This window comes from Hibiscus syriacus, unplaced genomic scaffold (assembly GCF_006381635.1).
Source record: "Hibiscus syriacus cultivar Baekdansim isolate YM2019G1 unplaced genomic scaffold, ASM638163v2 tig00111954_pilon, whole genome shotgun sequence".
NCBI lineage: Eukaryota > Viridiplantae > Streptophyta > Magnoliopsida > Malvales > Malvaceae > Hibiscus > Hibiscus syriacus.
In genome coordinates, this window is record NW_024063221.1 from 868,722 (window position 1) to 888,779 (window position 20,058).

A 20,058-nucleotide genomic window follows, 5' to 3' on the forward strand; every position below is an offset into this window, starting at 1 on the left:
TGCTAAATAATATCTCATAAATAATTTGAGAAATCAACACCGCCTACAAGAGTGCATAAGAAAATGTCCTTAAAACACATTATAAGCAAACATAGAATGATTTTGACCTTATACTTACGGAATAAAATGTCAAAGCATATAAAATAAAAGGATGATACAATCAGAGAAAAAATAATTTAATAAGTTCTAAAGCATCTAAACCAATGGCCCAAATAATGCTCAACCTTATGAAAACGATATTGCTTTTAAACTAGCCATCATAATTGCACAGTAAACATAGTACACGTGATTGAGGTTTTATAACAACTCAAGCATATAATAGAAGTCAAATCCATTAGTAAAACCCACTGCTAAAAGCAATTGAATTGCCTTAATACATTCAAATGAATGAATAGAAAACATGAAGGATTAAAATGCACTAATTTACCATGTTGCCGACCTTAACAAATCCAGTGTAGCGATCCAGATTTAAATGCAAATTATTGATCTCACCAAATTCACCAAATGCATTGTGCGAATCATCCTCTTGGGCTTCCTCATGTACACCACTGACCAAAATAATCCATCCTTCAATAGATCTCTGGGGACCGAGGCCACCATTGGTGCCAAGGGACTCGAAATCGCGGGAGGTGAGACGGGACTGGCGGTTGGCATCTTCATCGCGAAACCCACGGCCCTTGGTCTTTTTAGGGCCAGAAAGAGAGGTGGAAGCACCTCCAGTGATGGCAGACTTGAGCTTAGGCAGCGACCCAATCGACCATGTCGGGAAAGCCGGTTTAGCCCTTTTACTCCTCGTTTTAGATGGAACTGACAACGAAAAACACGGCGTTTTCACAAAAACCGGGCCAGGTTCCGCTTCAAACCGAGTATTTTCACGGTTCTCGGTTTGCTGCTTAAAACCCATGCATGGCAAAGGAAGCTCCGGCAACGAGTCCTCCACAAAGTGAGACACCCATTCAAGCCCTGCTATTTCATCATCCGGAACAGAAAGTTCGCTGGTAAAGACGGAACCGAGGGAAAAACTGCTGGAATTCAAATTACTATCATCGTCTGCTATACGTTCTTGATACGAAACAGAAACAGAGTCCTTTTCTTTGACGGAATCTTCTTCAAATTCTCCGTTATTGAAATCAAAGAAACAATCAACGGAGAAATCTTCGTCGGGAACGGCGCCGCCGTTGATAACATTCATGGCCAAGAAATCATCCTAACAACATGTTGTTGGGTCTTCTGCATGGTGAGCTCTCCTCTTACACTCGATTTCAGTGCTCTCAGTTCCATGCAGTGCTCCATTATTCCTGGTAAAGATGGAGGAGAAAAATGAACAAGGAATGTAAGAGAGAAGACCAACTGATGGAAAGGCGAGGAAATGGCCAAGGCTTTCACCGAAAATCCCCCCAATGCATGAGCCTCCCCTTTGTTTTTATCCTCCAAAAAAGAAGACCCCCGTTCTCGGCAAAAAACGTGATGTGAGGAGATCATGGGTGCACAACGCAGAACCCGTTTCCCACAAAGAGTAACGGTTGAGATACGTGGGTTCAACATGGGGCCTACAAAATAATTATAATATATAAAATAATAATAATAATAATAATAATAATAATAAATAATATTCTTTAAAATCCATACAAAAACGAATCTCTAAAGCTACCATGTGAAGTGAAATTCAAAAGTAAAGATGGATTAAAGCCATAATCAAGAATACCCGATTAATATTCGTTAAAGATTAAAAAAAACAAAAAAAAAACATGCATAATAAAATCACATACTTAAACCATAAACGATGCATATAATTTATACCGAAATTGAAAATTTAAAACTTGAAATTTCAACATCATCTGAAACACCAAATTAAGGTAGTAAACCCATAAAACCTTTGATAATGAACGGATTAAAAATAGAAAATAAATTTATTCTCAATAATTTAATATGATCTGACGATAGTGACATTTGTTAGAACAAAAATATAATTGATATAAAATCAAGAACATAAATAACTAAGATCTAATCATGTTAAATCATCAAAAATAAAATATTAGATGCGGAAGCGTACTTGAATTAATTGATAGAATGAAATGTTTGAGTATTTCTTTGGTTGTGATCTTCCGCGAAGATAGGTTTGGTCTTGCTGTAAAAACTCTCTGACGGAATAAGAGTGATACAAGTTTGTATATTTCTTGGGGACTATAACCCCTTTATATAATTAATTTAAGAATCAATTATTGTTTGTACTTACAACTTTGCTTCTCATCAAATTATAAAAACAACTTCAATAGTATCTACACTTCTATTTCCATGACACTTATAATATCTTGACTTTATAACATAATTGGTCACTTAATTTATGTCAAGTTTATGATAACAATATACATTATAAATATGTGCTCATAATTATGGATTTTAATCCAACATGAAAATGAAAGTGTTTTACTTGTGTTGCGGCCGTCTTTTGGGTGGCCCGGAATTGGGCTTCGACTTGAATAAAACCGATTGGAGTCGCTACCGATCGTTTTAAAAAATATTTAGGTAGATCGGACACCATCTTACATGATCTACACTTTACCAGAAATGTGTAGAGTTCGGGAGTCAGTTACGGTCAAGGAAGAATTAGCACCCTTGAACCGCCCTTTCGGTACCAATTAATTTATCGGTTGTCTTTAATTGCGAAAATTTGAAATTTAAATTCAAATTTAAAACATTCGATTTGAATTAATTACCTTTGATCGATTGAAAGTATCCCTGAAAAGTCGAAAGAGTTAGATTATAAAAATGAAAATAAACATGAGAAAAGAATAATAAAAAATATTAATATAATAGCATTAATAAAATAAATGAAAAACAAGAATAAATATATATATATAATACGATGTAAAAAGAAAAAATATTAAAATTAAAAGAGAATGGAGAAAAGCTATATATAAAGTGAATAAATAAGAAAAAATGTAAAGGATCAACTAATAATCAGCCCGATACCCAGTAGTGACTAAAACAAAATAATTATAAATACTATGACCAAATTTGAAAACTAATAAAGTGAAATGACTGACCAAATAAAGACTAAAATGAAATTCCCCAAAATGTACTATTGAAATATAAATAGACTAAAACATAATTACCTAGGCTTTAAATAAATTATAAAAGCATTCCAATATGAACAAGGACCAAATTACAGTCTATACGAAACAATAAATAAAAATAAAAATAAGTAGCATTAGTGGTTAAAATAGCAAGGTACAAACTGCAGAGGACTGAAGATGATATTTACCCATTCATAAAAATGCACAGAAACCCCCTATCAAAACGACGTAATTTTATTGGCCATATATATATCTAAAACAAGGCTAAAATCAAGCCAGTTCCCATTTTGCTTCCCGTGCCCGGATTTTTACAAGAGAGAGAAGAGAGAAAAGGCTCTAAAGGATTCCCAGAACCCGATAGGATCCCGCCATGTCGGTCACCACTAGTCGGTGGCCGCCGTCGTACTCCGGCGTCGGAGGGGAGCAAGAAAGGCCTCACTGACACATCTTGTTGCCATAAGTATGGATCTGGCCTCCGTTAGGCCTGAAAAATGACCCGATCGTCGCAAATATAAGAAGAAACCTTTCAGTTTCTTCGGCTCTGGCGACCACGACTTTCATCGACGTTCCACCGAGGTGATTTCTCCTTTCTTTTTTATTCGGTGTTTGGTTCATGAATGGTTGATTTTTGTTTCATTCGAAATACTTCCCTCTTGCTTTGCGATTTGTTTTTTTTCTCCGATGGGTTCGAATCTCAGCACCAATTTTTGTTTGGTGTTCCTCCTCCCCTCTTGCTAGTGGTTTTTTACATCAATTTATAGTAGCAAGATTTGCTATTTTGAGTGTTTGATTTCAAGTGAATCACTCGATTTTCTTCTTGCTTTTAACTAACCCACGTTTAACTAACCCACGTTTGAGGATTCCTCGTTGCGGTGTTGAGCCCTAGTGCATTGGGGGGCTAGTTCGAGTCTTGAACCGGTTCGAATGATCCAAGTGAGTTCGGGCTGCGCGTGTAATGCTGGGCCTTGGGGCGTTGAGCTTGTCACAAGAAAAGAAAAAAGAATTGTTTGTAAACAATATTAGTAAATAATATAATAATATGATATATGTATTATAAATAATATAGTATACTCATAAAAAACGGACGAAAATGGGTGTCTACAGCTGCCCCTCTTTGTCTTTTTTCGTGGAACAAAAAAAATAGGGAAAATATAAAAAAACACCAATTTTCGTTCGGTGGAGTTAAAAATTGACTCTGATATTTCAATTAAGAATAGCTCCTTATCGAATTGAGTTGCGGATGACTCATCCATCGCGAAGTCGAGTCCATCTTGAAATGATATGGAATTGAAGTCGTAGTTCGGGATCTGAATCAGAATGTGGCTTCTCGTTTCCAAATTGTAATTGACTTCGATCTTCTTCTTGGTTTAAAGACATTGGTTTAAAAATTTGACTGGAAAGTAATTCCTTGATTCCACCCTATTGTTGATAGGCCCTCGAGCTGAATGAAATCGAACTCGAAAGGTCTTTTCTGACAGATAGCTTTTCTCGACTTAAGCTGTGCTGGCGAAAAATGGTTTCTTATCACTAAGGAACGGCTATCCGAGGTCTTATTCTTGACTTGAAAACCTCGACTGCAACAGAAAAGTAGAGTGATAGATGTGTCATCGGGCTGAATGGAATCGAACTCGACAACTTTATTGACAGATAACCCTTTTTGCCTTGAGCTATGTTGTAAAATTTGATATGCCTTTGAGCTAAATGTAATCGAACTCGAATGTCTTTTTTTGGAAAATAACCCTTCTCACCTAGAGTTATGTTGTAAATGATGTGCCTTTGAGCTGATTGTAATCGAACTATAAGGTCTTTTGTTGCCAAATAACCATTCTCGACTTGAGTTATACCGCAAATGATGTTCCTTTGAGCTGAGTGTAATCAAACTCGAAGGTATTTTGTTGACAGATAACCCTTCTAGCCTTGAGTTATGCAATAAATGATCTGCCTTTCAGCTAAGTGTAATCGAACTCGAAGGTCTTTGGCAGATATCCCTTCTTGCCTTAAGCTATGCTGCAAATGATGTGCCGTGAGCTGAGTGTAATCGAACTCGAAGGTCTTTGGCAGATAACCCTTCTTGCCTTGAGTTATGCTGCAAATGATGTGCCTTGGAGCTGAGCGTAGTCAAACTCGAAGGCCTTTTGTTGGCAGATAGCCCTTCTTTCCTTGAGCTATGCTGCAAATGATATGCCTTGAAGCTGAGCGTAATCGAAATCGAAGGTCTTTTGGTGGCAAATATCCCTTCTTGCCTTGAGTTATGTTGCAAATGATATGCCTTGGAGTTGAGCGTAGTTGAACTCGAAGGTCTTTGGTTAGCAGATAACCCTTCTAGCCTTGAGTTATACTGCAAATGATATGCCTTGGAGCTAAGCGTAGTCGAACTCGAAGGTCTTTTGGTGGCAGATAACCCTTCTTGCCTTGAGCTATACTGCAAATGACGTGTCTTTGAGTTGAGTGTAATTGAACTCGAAGGTATTTTGTTGGCAAATAACCCTTCTAGCCTTGAGTTATGCTATAAATAATGTGCCTTGGAGCTGAGCGTAGTCGAACTCGAAGGTCTTTTGTTGGCAGATAACCCTTCTTGCCTTGAGCTATGCTACAAATGTTGTACCTTGGAGCTGAGCGTAGTCGAACTCGAAGGTCTTTTGTTGGCAGATAACCCTTCTAACCTTGAGTTATGCTACCAATAGTTTATTTAAAAATGTCTTCCCTTCACGGGTCTAAACCGATCATAATCCTTCAGGTTGTTCCTCTAAGCGGGTTGAACCAAGTGATATGATTTTTGGATGACTCCCCTTCACGGGAAAGACCACTGATAAATTCTTGCAATCGGATATCTTCCGTTGTGGAATTGAAATCTGGCTTGGAAACGTTAACTGTAAACCTGCTACTCATTGTTGAGGTAAGCTGGTTTCGTTCTAAATTGGCTCTTGAACCCATCTGAAATTGATTCTGAGATCTGTTGATCTTTCGATATGTCAAGTCGGTTGAGGTGTAGCTTCTCACTATTGAGTTAAGCAACCACCATCGATCTTTAAAGGATCCTTTGAATCTAGTATCCTTCGTCTTGAAGTCAAAACTTGACTTTGAAAGCTGCAAAAAATTATGCATGTGAAAAATGATAAGTGTAATGCTCTTAAGTATGTCTAAGATGTATGCAATATGAATTAGCCTTGGACAGAGTCTCGTGCTTTGTCTGCTGATCTTGATCCTTGGAATCGATCATGCCCCATTTTCTTCTCGGGTTGCAGCCTTTCACATTTAAGTCTGTCCTGTTTGGAAATGTTTTTTCCTTTCTCTTATTTAGGAAGGAAAAAAAGATATGAAAATAGAAGAATTATGTAAAACATTGCCCCTTAATTCAGGCTCGTAATCAAATCAAATCAAATTATAAACACGAGTTCAAAGAATATCAAAGGAATCAATAGCTCTTTTAATGCTTTCAGAGTTATAGCTCTTTGACAAATATTCAAATGGATGAGTTGGCTTTAGGTGGGCCTCCTATTTAGCCATAAAAAATGTCATTTTCGGTTATTGATTGTCTTGGCATTTTAATTGGATGCGGACAAAATGACGCAACTAGCATTATCAATTACTAGACCTTCTATTTTGGTTCTCTGAAATCTTCCATTTGTTCAAGTTTTGTAAGCTCCTCTAACAAAGGTAGTGCAGAAATATCAGTCTAAAAATGAAATTCATGATTGCTCGTGTGAAGTTGACTATAACAGGTGTTCCTTAACTCCCTTAGTCCATCTTTACCGAAACTCCTTATTTAATTTTCCATTGCATGGCTAGCTAGATCTATAAAGCCGGGGCGTTTAACCAATTGCTCTAGAGGGACAACTCAATATCATTGTATAGATATTATAATCACCTTTATCAGGCTAGCTGAATATTATCCATAAAGTCGGGGCATTTAACCAATTGCTCTAGAGGGACAACTCAAGCTTTATTGTATATTATAATCAATTTTATCAAGCTAGCTGAATCTTATCCATAAAGCTGGGGTGTTTAATCAATTGCTTTAGAGGGACAACTCAAGCTTTATTGTATATATATAATATTATAATATGGGTATACGAGTCCAATTTCTTAAGTTTGTCTAGAAGAACCTGTTATAGTCTAGGTGTTTTTGAAAGTCAAGAAGTTTCATCCTTAGAGTTCAATTTCCAAGAAACTGACTTAAACTAGATTTACCTACTCGACTATTCCATCTGTTAAGATCATGATCATCACTGAACGTCTTAAATAAAAAGTATAGTAATTTCATATGCAAAAGATGCCCCATGTTGTCCGCACCTATGCACATCTAAATGCCAAGCCTTATGAAAGGAGAAGGCTATATGGGTTATTTGCAAGAGAAGGGTATGATGTTTGAGCATATCTTCTGGGTAAGGTCAAAGTCCTTTTTTTATCATGTTACTTTTCAAAGATCTGTAACTCTGAATCATTTACAGAGTTTTTTAATTCAGCTGATATTCAAAGAATTTCAAGTTGTAAATTTGATTCAATGCTCAACATCTTTAAAGTAACATTAATTTATTCAAAAGTCCTTACAAAAACTTGAGAAAAATGAAAAAAAAATTCAAACAAAATGTCTCAAATGATCTTCTTCACTTGGATGCCCCCAAGTTGTTGAAGTCGATTCAGTTCTGGTTACACATCTTCTGTACGATTCTCTTGAATGCGTAACAGTTCTCAATAGTGTGCCCTGGGACAATGCCGTGATATTCACAATGAGCACTCTCATCATACCACTTGGGATATGAGGGCTTCATGGGTCTAACAGTTGTTGGTAGAGCTCCTTGTATGTCATGGGAATAGGATCAAAATGTTCCAATTTTTTATGAGACATGTGAATGCAATAAAAAAGAGAAAAATAATGCGAAATATGCAGGAATACATGATGCATTGAATGTTCGAGGCATTGATCCAAATATTGTGTCTGTTATTATAAATAATCCTTATTGGGGAAAAAAGTGTTACGTCTTAAGAGACGAAAAACATTTTAAAGGTATAGACCTCAAACATCTTCTGACAGGTTGATTCGTCTTCTACCTTTTCTTCTGTACCGGTTGAATATCCTGTCGAATCTTTCCGGCTCCTTTGGCTAAACTGTGCAAGTGACGAACTGATTGCCCCAAAAAGTCTCGAATGAATGCATCTTCAACTTTCACTCTCTACTAAGCATGTTCTTAATGAAAGCGCCATTGGAGCCCTCCATCGATAGGAACTATTCGAAGTTTATCTGTTTACTTCTTGAATTTGTTAATAATGGCCTCCAGTTTCAGCTATCTCTTTTCCATCTTGTTCTAGTTATCTTTGAAGGGACTCTCCAAGCCAGTAACCTTTTATCGTCTTGCCCCTGCAACCTTTGCCATCTCGTTTTGGAAAAGTTGATTTTTGACGTGCTCGGTGTAAATCTTGGTTCCTTCTGAGCCGTACTCTTTTTTTTCACCTCTTGTATTATAACCCCTTTGTCCATTAATGCAAATTATTTACGTTTAAAAACACATTTTTGGTGGATCAAAACCTCTTTTAAATGAATGATGCAAAAGATGAAAATAAAATAAAAGAGGATAAAAATGAAAAGAGTTAGTGAGGTAAAGATAAAAAAACAATCATAAAAATGAAAGTCCTACCCCACATGCTCATAATTCCTACCCGGACATGATCTCTATCCCGTAAGTTGATTTTGAACAAGTTCTAACCGCATAAATTTCTAGTTCACATGCTTTGAACAGGAAATAAAGAAGGAAAGAATATCAAGACAGCCTAGGGTTTGAAATGAGGTTTTGAGGTGGGCTTTAATTCCCTGTAGTCTCCCAGTTTAGGTTCTAAAAAAGGTACCCGAGTTCTCCTTTCTGGTGCCCCTTGGGCTTGCTAGACCCTTAGTCCTAAACCCATTACAACCTTATGTGGACTAAGTTAAACTCGAGAGGATACATTCCCTTATGCCTATGCGGTGAATAAATTCACACAAAGACATAAGATATATGAATCCCGAAGGTTACTTGCTAGGCCTGTGCGGAGAATAAATTCTCACGAAGGTGTCGCTTTCACCCCCACTTAAAAAGGGTTCAGAGCTCGGGTATAGAGCTAGAGATAGAAACTTTTCAGAAATCTGAAATCATTGAAAAAATGTCAGTACAACTATTTATTTGAAAAATAATCAAAGGTAAATAATTGGAATCGAACAAATAAATTTAAATTTACTATTTTTGCATAAAAAGATAACCGAAAATTAATTATGGCCTAACTCACTTACCTGTCACCAGCATAGTCACCAAGCTATCGCGGCCGTCTTTCGGGTGGGCCCGGAATTGGGCTTCGACTTGAATAAAACGGATTGGAGTCACTGCCGATCATTTTAAAAAACATTTAGGTAGATCGGACAACATCTTACATGATATACGCTTTACTAGAAATGTGTCGAGTTCGGGAGTCAGTTACGGTCAAGGAAGGATTAGCACCCTTGAACCGCCCTTTCAGTACCAATTAATTTATCGGTTGTCATTAATTGCGAAAATTAGAAATTTAAATTCAAATTTAAAACATTTGATTTGAATTAATTATCTTTGATCGATTGAAAGTGTCCCTAAAAATCGAAAGTGTTAGATTATAAAAATGAAAATAAACATGAGAAAAGAATAATAAAAAATATTAATATAATAGTATTAATAAAATAAATGAAAAAAGAATATATATATATATATATATATAATACGATGTAAAAAGAAAACAAATATTAAAATTAAAAGAGAATGGAAAAAACTATATATAAAGTGAATAAATAAGAAACAAATGTAAAGGATCAACTAATAATCAACCTGATACCCAGTAACGACTAAAACAAAATAATTATAAATACTATGACCAAATTTGAAAACTAATAAAAGTGTAATGACTGACCAAATAAGGACTAAAATGAAATTCCCCAAAATATACTATTGAAATATAAATAGACTAAAACATAATTACCTAGGCTTTAAATAAATCATAAAAGCATTCCAATATGAACAAGGACCAAATTACAGTCTATACGAAACAAGAGATAAAAATAAAAATAAGTAGTAATAGTGGTTAAACTAGCAAGTTACAAAGTGTAGAGGACTGAAGATGATATTTACCCATGCACAAAAATGCGCAGAAGCCCCCATATCAAAACGGCGTAGTTTTGTTGGCCATATATATATCCAAAACAAGGCTAAAATCAAGCCAGCTCCCATTTTTCTTCCTTTGCCCGTATTTTTGCTAGAGAGAGAGAGGAGAGAAAAGGCTCTAGAGGATTCCCAGAATCCGGTAGGATCCCGCCTTGTCGGCCCCACTGGCCGGCGGTCGCCGTCGTACTCCGGCGTCGGAGGGGAGCAAGGAAGGCCTCAGCGACACATCTTGTTGCCCTGAGTATGGATCTGGCCTCCGTTTGGCCTGAAAACGACCCGATCGTCGCAAATCTAAGAAGAAACCGTTTCTTCGGCTCCGGCGACCACGACTTTCAACGACGTTCCACCGAGGTGATTTCTCTTTTCTTTTTTATTCGGTGTTTGGTTCATGAATGGTTGATTTTTGCTTCGTTCGAAATGCTTCCCTCTTGCTTTGCGATTTGTTTTTTTTTCTCCAATGGGTTCGAATCTCAACACCGTTTTTTGTTCGGTGTTCTCGTCCCCTCCTGCTAGTGGTTTTTTACATCAATTTATAGTAGCAAGATTTGCTATTTTGAGTGTTTGATTTCGGGTGAATCACTCGATTTTCTGCTTGCTTTTAACTAACCCACGTTTGTTGTTTGTTGACCCCAGATAATCGGCCAGCGTGAGGCGTGGAGCATGAGGATTCCTCTAGGTGAAATGTGGCGCTACAGCTAGGGTTGGAAAACCCTAGTTTGCATTGGCTTGGGGCCGGTTCGGATGATCCAAGTGAGTTCGGGCTGCGCTTGTAATGCTGGGCCTTGGGGCGTTGAGCCTGTCACAAGAAAAGAAAAAAGAATTGTTCGTAAAAAAATATTAGTAAATAATATAATAATATGATATATGTATTATAAATAATATAGTATACTCATAAAAAAAACGGACGAAAATTGGTGTCTTGATAAGGTCTAACGGGCTTCTTAGGCGGTTTTTGATGTTGATCAGACCAAGGATGGCAACCGACGTACGATGGTCGGCAAAAGCATTGGTCCTTCTTACGTCCTTTGACCTTGCAATGAGAACAAACCATTGAACTTACGGCGAGCAGGTGAACCAGAAGCATTTGAGTACAGTGCTATTGAATCAGTAAAAGGAGAAATAGTACAAAGATGAATTATTAGCTAGTAACTGATACTATGTTAAACTGTAAAACGTATTACTTTATTCCACATTTACAATTAAGTTACATCAATACATTTATATACATTGAAGTCTACCTAATTAGCTATCATCTAACAAACTAACATAAATATTAACAACAAAACTAACTCTGAATATTTACAATATTCAACAGTAACAAATTTAAAGTTCAAACTTCTGGTGATTCTTCTAGACATATAATAATGGGATCAGAACATTGTATCATAACTTCTGATAGATTTAGTATGTATTTTAATTTATTTAATTATAGAAATAAAACCTTTCATGTCAGTGAAAATATATAATTGATTATATCTTATATATAACAAGTTTGAGTAGTTCAAATTATCAAATAGATCTAGTATATAGATATTTAATCTGTGTAACTCGAGATTAAATTAATTTTTTTGTCAATCTTACTTGCAAATTTTTAATTTTAATTCAACGTATTTTGCTCGTTATTCACAAGATTGATATGTTTTGAGTTTTGTCCTTGGTTTTGATTTATTTTATCAGATATTTTATCATCCACTGTCAAATGGTACTTATTATTAATAAAATATTTGGTTTTCTAAAATAATACAAATATGAAATATCAATCAAACCAAAATAGTAAAGATGAAGGAAGAGGGAAAAGACAATGCTCCCTTATTATATACATATTATTATATCGTGGTATAATTAGAGAAATGGATCATCAATCTGTTCAAGGTTTCAGGATGAAGCTTTTTTGCAAACAAATAACAAAGTCTCTTCATTGATTCCAAAAGCATGACCCACTCAATGCATTTCCATGCACCAAACACATTTGTTTTTGCATCTTTCTTCCAAACATACGTGCATACAATCACATAATTCAAAACAAAAAGAAAAAACATAAGGCATGATACTAAAATCAACCCCCAATATTTATTAAAATGATCATTTTAACCTTTATTTTTAGAACATTTTAACCTCTAATATTTCATTTTAGGACAAAAAATTCATTCATGGATAGAAATAATTAATTAATAAATAGTTCACGCTACAAAATAAGAGTTTTTTTACCCTAAAATGAAACGTTGGGGGCCAAAATATCACAGAGGAAAAGAATAAATGTCAAAATGACTATTTAATCAAATGTTATAGGCATTTTTACCTTAAAATGAAATGTTGGGGCCAAAATACTCTAAAACAATATGAGACAAAATAATAATTCTAACAAATATTGGGGGTTAATTTAACATTATGCCAAAATAAAATAAAGAAATCTTTTGTACCAATTTCAAAGTTTATACCAACAAATCGAACTTTTATTTCCATATCTAAATATGTGTATATGTGGATATACCGTAAGGTCTTTGAGAAACTCAAATGTTATATCTTGGACCGTAAAGGTCTGTATGTTATTGATCTAATCGCGATTCCATTCGGATCAATCATCTATAATATACAAAATAAATAATTGGATTCACAACGTGGTTTATATATAATAATTAAGATTTTGCTTGCTATAAAGATAGAAACAAGGAATAATAAAAAAATAATTATTACAAAAAAGATGTTCAAATTATACTCTTGATATAGATCATTGAAAAAACTATCAAGTGACATATCTTATTAAAACATTTTATTTAAGAAAAACTTAAAATTACATCTATAATCAATCCTAAATTTTCCTAAAATCAGAAGAAAAAAGAATTCTAAAATCCTAAAATCCTTTACAATTATTATCGTCGATGACCATTTACAACTACCGTTGCCATCGTTGACCACTCAGTCACCCATCACTGACCACCCACTGATCACTCTAATGCACTAAAATCCCTAAATCTCAATGTTCAAATCCCTAAATCTAAATCTCAAATCCTATTTTTACAAATGTTATATGTTTCGTCTATATGCTCTCCTTGCTTCATTTTCTCATTTGCATATGGAAGCAGTGAGGTGATCAGTTGTTACGATATCAAAGAGTAAATAAGCATGATGAGATTGTCCCCGACAATGGGTTCACAAGATTAAGTTGTGTAAGGAATTGAAAAATTATCTGAATTAAAGCAGTGTTCCTTGACGAAATAATATGAATTGAAGTCGGTCAATTTATTGTTTTTGAATTGAAAAATTATCCTTGAAAAAATAATATGAATCGAAACATGGTTGTGAACCACGGTGAACGACGACATAGGCATTTATGGTGAATTGGGGTGTTTTTGAGATTTTGTAAAATTTTGAGGGCATTTTTGAGAAAATAGTAATATTTTTTTTAAAATAAAAAATATAAATAATACATGTGTCATTTAACGGTATTTTTTTTAATGAACATTATAACTTAGGCACATAAAATTATAACGGAGAAAACGTTAGACATATATTTTTCATAAAAATTCTTTAGACAACTAAAATTAACTTAAATTATAATTTGAACACTTATTTTTACATTAAGTCAAAGAAAATAATCAAATGATTTAAGTTTTAAATTAAGTAATTATAAATCTTAACTATTTAATTAACAATATTTTATCCTTTTCATTTTCATCCTTTATACCAAGCAAAGCGTAAAATATCAAGTTATAATGACAAAATTAGTCTCAATATGATTATAAATGGTCACTTTGTCCCTATTTTTTTTAAAGTATTTTAGCTTTCAACGTTTAAAATTTGGTCAAAACAAATCATGTTAAATGAAAACTATTAGTTAAGTAACAGATAACATATGTTATTGACATATAACATATGTTATTGACATGACTTTTTTACATATGCTCAAGTGATGATGTGGCACATACAATGTCATCACTTTGAGTAATGTGACACATACTATGTTAATAATTAAGCACATCTGAAAATATCACTTCAATAACATGAATTGTCATTCAAATAACTAACGATTTTTATCCACAATTATCTGTTTTGACTAAAAATTAAAAGATTGAAGAATAAAATACTCTAAAAAAATAATATAGAGAAAAATAACCATTGGTTCAAATATTGTCATTATACCTATCAAGATCAAGGTATGAATGCCATAAAAGACAAGATACCAACGTTAAAAAGGGTTGGCTAGTGGTCGTCTGCATAGCAATTGCGTGCATTCATATTTGGCTGACACAAGATGAGATTTATGTTAATGAAGCAACACCCATCATATAAAGTAGGATTTATTTATGACCGAAAAAACTATGAGAAGTATCATGAGTTGATAACAGAAACGGGCAGACAAGCAATAATATAAGATCATACAATTGCTTAATTATAACAACAAAATAGCTATGGTAGGTAGATTATTACCTTGCAGTAACTGTAATATAAGTTGCCCGTCATAACTATTATAGCATGTTGGCGCTTCATGGTGAACCACTGAAATTAAATATGAATCAAAATCAAATGTATGGGAAACATCGTTGCCAAGTATAACGGATAAAACTTGTTTGATTCTTGTACAAAATTAATCATATTATTTTTGTCAAACTTTCAAATATAGCAACAAAAAATTAAAATAAAAGAATTAAATGATATCTTATTTTTCACACATTTACAAGACATTTCAACAAAACATAAGAACTTTTGTTCAACGTCCTCATCCATTAGAGGTATAAATGAAAGTATTCATGAACTGTTCGTGAATTATTCATATAATGTTCACCAATTATTAAAAGTTACAAAATGGTCACTTGAGTATTCATGTGTTCTAAACTCATCATTTTCCTTTAAAAAACTGACGTCCATCTGAGCTGGACATTAACCTATTGACTGGAACATGAACATTAACCTATTGACTGAGACATGATAAAATATGATCCTAGAACCAATTTGAGCTGTATTTTATGGAATGAATCTTCGTTTACATTATGTCATAGTGCTTGAAAGCAAAGTCGGTTCTAGTAGGTATCATATCTCAATCAACAAGTTAATGTCCAACTTAGATGGTTGTCAAATTTTTAACAAAAAGGGGTAAATTTAGAACATATGAATAGTTGAGTGATCATTTTATAATTTTTAATAGTCAAATGATTCAATAAAACAACGTCCTTATCCGAAAAAATAATTTGTACACTTTACCCTTAAAATAAAGAATGTGGAAGACATCTTATTAATACGAATCTTTTGCCGATGAAAATGTGGAAGACGAAATTCAATAGAATTTGGGGAACAAAAATTGCACGTACCCGCCCATCCTTTAAAAATTTCCTCTTCTTCTTCTTCCCTTCTTTGCGATTGGGGACCTTTTTAAGTAGAAAGAAGATTTAAAAAGAAATTAAGTTCATATGAAAGTAAAATTCCTTCATGAATCTCTCTACTCTTTTAAAATGCAAGTAGCTTAATTTGATTACTTTCACCTACCGTTTCACTATGAAAGTCTCGACCAATAAAATAATGACGTGTGTGTACTGGCTTTTCTCTGGAAGTATGTACATAAACAGAGAATCTACCCTCATGGCCCTGCAGGAGAATGTTAATTAATATTAAAATAAAATTTCAAATATTAATGATCGAGGAACGAAGTCTTACACGAAAGAAGTTATCCCAAAGTGGCTCAAAATACAGCATCCCTAAATCCAAAAACAGGAAAACAATCTTTGTATTCTTGGATTCGAGAGGAGGTGTCTTGAGAATTTCCCTAATTACAACATGAGATATTATCTCTTCATCACTCAACTCCCTAGCTGATGATGGTTGGTTGAACAAAGTACAATCCCTAGAAGAAAAGATATAGCAGGCTGCGGATGTCGTTGTCTTGAACCTGACATGACAATGATATCTTTTTGTAAGGTATGACTCATAAATATATCGGTAAATAGGATAGGGTTAATTATGTAATTATGTACCAGAGTTTTCTATTATAAATAGAGATGTAACCTAAACCTATGAGACATTGAATAAAATTTCTAGTGCCGCCTAGGCACCGAGGACGTAAGCACATTGCCGAACCTCGTTAAAATTCTTGTGTTCTTTCGTTTACTTTTCCCGATTCTTCAACAATTGGTATTAGATGTCAGGAGCAAAATTCGAAGTTGCAAAATTCGATGGTTAGGGTAACTTCAGATTATGGAAAACGAGGGTGAAAGATCTGTTGGCGCAATAGGGGATCCTGAAGGCTTTACGACCTACAAAGCCGGCGTCGATGGAGGAGGAAGATTAGGAAGAATTGCAACAGCGAGCGGCAGGAACCATACGATTATGCTTGGCGGATGAGGTCATGTATCACATCATGCATCTATCGTCTCCAGACGAAATTTGGAGGAAGTTGGAAAGTCAGTTTATGTCCAAATCCTTAACGACAAAATTGTATCTAAAGCAGCGGCTGTATGGGCTGAAGATGCAGGATGATCATGATTTGGCGCAACACGTGAATGTCTTCAATCAAATCGTTTCTGATTTGGCTCGGCTTGATGTGAAAATTGAGGATGAAGATAGAGCGATGATTCTGTTGTGTTCGTTGCCTCCCTCTTACGAACACATGGTGACTACTCTTACATATGGGAAAAAGACTATCAATGTTGAGGAGATTACTGCAGCCTGTTGGCTCACAACCAGCGGAAGCAGAATGCAGGGGAAAGCTCTCAAGTCGATAGCTTATATGTCAAGGGTAATCGAGACCGTGGACGGAAGCCAGAGAAGGCAGGGTCTGGCAAGCGGAATTCCATATCCAAATCTAGGGATAAGAAGACAATTCACTGTTTCAAGTGCAAGGAGGCGGGACATATGAAGCGAGACTGTCCGAAGTTGAAATAGCAGACTGATGAGAAGCGTGATGTTTCATCCAAGTCTGTGAACGTGGTCGAGGATGACAATTCTGATTGCAGTGAGGGTGATATGCTTTCTATTTCAACGACTCAATTGACGGATGCGTGGATTCTTGATTCTGGTTGTTCTTATCACATCATGCCAAATAGGGAATGGTTTTCGACATACAGGTCGGTTAATTCTGGTTCTGTTTAATTGGGTGATGATCGATGTTGCAATATTGTTGGTATTGATGAGGTCAGAATTAAGATGTATGATGGCTCCGTTCGGAAGTTGAGTGGTGTTCGACATATCCCAGATTTGAAGAAGAATTTGATTTCTTTGGGCACTTTGCACAAGAATGATTTTATCCCTAAGGCTGATGAGGATAGGGAAACCATTCGGATTGTTAAAGGAGCTTTGACTGTGATGAAAGGAAAGATGACTGCAGGGAATATTTACAGATTGTTAGGGAGTAGCGTTGTAGGTGGAGTTCATTCTGTTGAGTCTTGTAATGATACAACCAAACTGTGACATATGCGTCTTACTCATCTTAGTGAACGTGGTATAGCTGAATTACATAAAAGAAATATGTTGCATGGTGTTAAAAGTTGTAAGCTCGACTTTTGCAAGTATTATGTTCTTGGTAAACAGACTAAAGTTCGTTTCAAGACTGCGAAGCACATAACTGAAGGCATTCTTGATCATGTGCATTCGGATGTATGGGGTCCTTCCACGACATCGTCTTTGGGTGGATCTAGGTATTATGTTACCTTTATTGACGATTTTTCACGGAAAGTCTGGGTGTATTTTTTGAAACATAAGTCTGATGTTTTTGAGAAGTTCAAGTTGTGGAAAGCTGAGGTAGAAAACCAAACAGGACAAAAAATTAATTGTTTGAGGTCTGACAAAGGTACGGAGTACACAGATTCACAATTTCTTCAGTTCTGTAAGGAGCGTGGATTAAGAGGCATTTTACAGTGCGCAAGACACCACAACAGAATGGTGTTGCGGAACGGATGAACAGGTCGTTGAATGAAAGAGTCAGATGTTTGCGGTTGAATGTGGGGCTTCCTAAACACTTCTAGGCTGAGGCTGTTAACATGGTGTGTTATCTTATCAACATATCGCCAAGGGCATCAATGGCTGGGAAAGTTGCAGAAGAGGTATGGACTGGTCATGATGTTAGTTTTGATAATTTACAGATTTTTGGTTGTCCTGCTTATGTGCATGTACCTGTTGATGAGAGATCCAAACTTGATACAAAATCGAAGGAGTGCATTTTTCTGGGTTACAAGAAAGGTGTCAAAGGATTCAAGTTCTGGGATCCAGTTGCGAAGAAAATTGTGATCAGTAGAGATGCTGTTTTTGATGAACAGTCCATGTTGCAGCAGAAGAAAGACACGACAGTGGTAGATTTCGAGCAGTTTCCAGTTGAGAAAACAGAAATTTCTCAACCGACTTCTGGTGGTTCCGCTATGGATGATTTGCAGGATTATAGTCTCGCCAGAGATAGGGTGAGACGGACGAATATAAAGCCTCCGAACAAATTGAGTTTTGAAGACTTGGTCTCTTTTGCACTTACTATTAGCAGTGATGATCCCGTTACTTTTCATGATGCATTTACTAGTCAGGAAAACGACAACTAGATGGCTGCCATGGTTGAGGAGATGGAGTCTTTGAATCACAATCGTACATTGGAGTTAGTTCTCCTTCCTGAGGGTAAAAAGCCGATTGGTTGCAAATGGGTGTATAAGAAGAAACCGGCAGTAACAGAAAAAGAAGGGGAGAAGTTCAAGGCTCGCTTTGTAGCAAAGGGTTTTTCACAGCAGAAATGAGTTGATTATGATGAATTTTTTTCTCCTGTGGTCAGGCACACTTCAATCCGAGCAGTACTTGCATTGGTGGCTAGTTAGAATTTGCATTTAGAGCAGATGGATGTTAAAACTGCTTTTTTGCATGGTGATTTAGAGGAGCATATCTACATGTGGCAGCCTGAAGGTTTCACTCAACCTGGAAATGAGCATTTAGTTTGTAGATTGAAGAAATCTTTGTACGGGTTGAAACAATCTCCGAGACAGTGGTATAAACGATTTGACTCCTATATGATCACGATTGGCTACAATCATGTGAGTATGATTGTTGTGTCTATGTTAAGAGCCTTGATGATGGTTCTTTTATTTTTCTGTTACTGTATGTTGATGATATGTTGATTGCTGCGAAGAACATGGATGATGTTATCGGTTTGAAAACCTTATTGAGTCAGGAATTTGATATGAAAGATTTAGGTGCTACAAAGAAAATTCTTGGAATGGAAATTTGCAGGGAAAGAGACTCAAGGAAACTGTGACTATCTCAACGGGGTTATGTTGAGAAAATGCTAGAAAGGTTTGCGATGAGCAGCGCAAAACCAGTTAGCACTCCATTGGCGAATCACTTTAAGCTCTCATCAGAACAGTGCCCGAAGACAGATAAGGAAGCTGAAGATATGACAAAGGTTCCGTATTCTAATGTTGTTGGCTGCTTGATGTATGCTATGGTATGTACTCGTCCTGATTTAGCTCATGTTATTAGTCAAGTTTGTAAGTACATGTCTAAACCTGGTAAGCAACATTGGGAAGCAGTCAAGTGGATCTTTCGATACTTAAAGGGTACTGTGGGACATGGTTTGTTTTTGGTAGTCAGCAGAATAATCTTTTGGTTGTAGGATATGTGGATTCAGACTATGCAGGTAACTTGGATAATAGAAGATCTACGACATGGTATGTTTTTACTCTTGGTGGAGGATCTATTTGTTGGAAGTCTATTGTTCAATCTGTTGTGGCATTATCTACAACTGAAGATGAATACATGGCAGCGGCTGAAGCTGCAAAAGAAGCCTTATGGCTCACTAGTTTAGTGAAGGAGTTGGGTATTCAGCAAGGTGGAGTTCAGTTGCTTTGCGACAATCAAAGTGCTAT

At 35.6% G+C, this 20,058-nt stretch overlaps 1 pseudogene; it reads right to left on the minus strand.

Annotated features, from left to right (window-relative positions):
* Positions 1–464: 464 nt before the first annotated feature.
* On the minus strand, positions 465–1,320 carry LOC120173477 (annotated as a pseudogene).
* Positions 1,321–20,058: the final 18,738 nt, after the last annotated feature.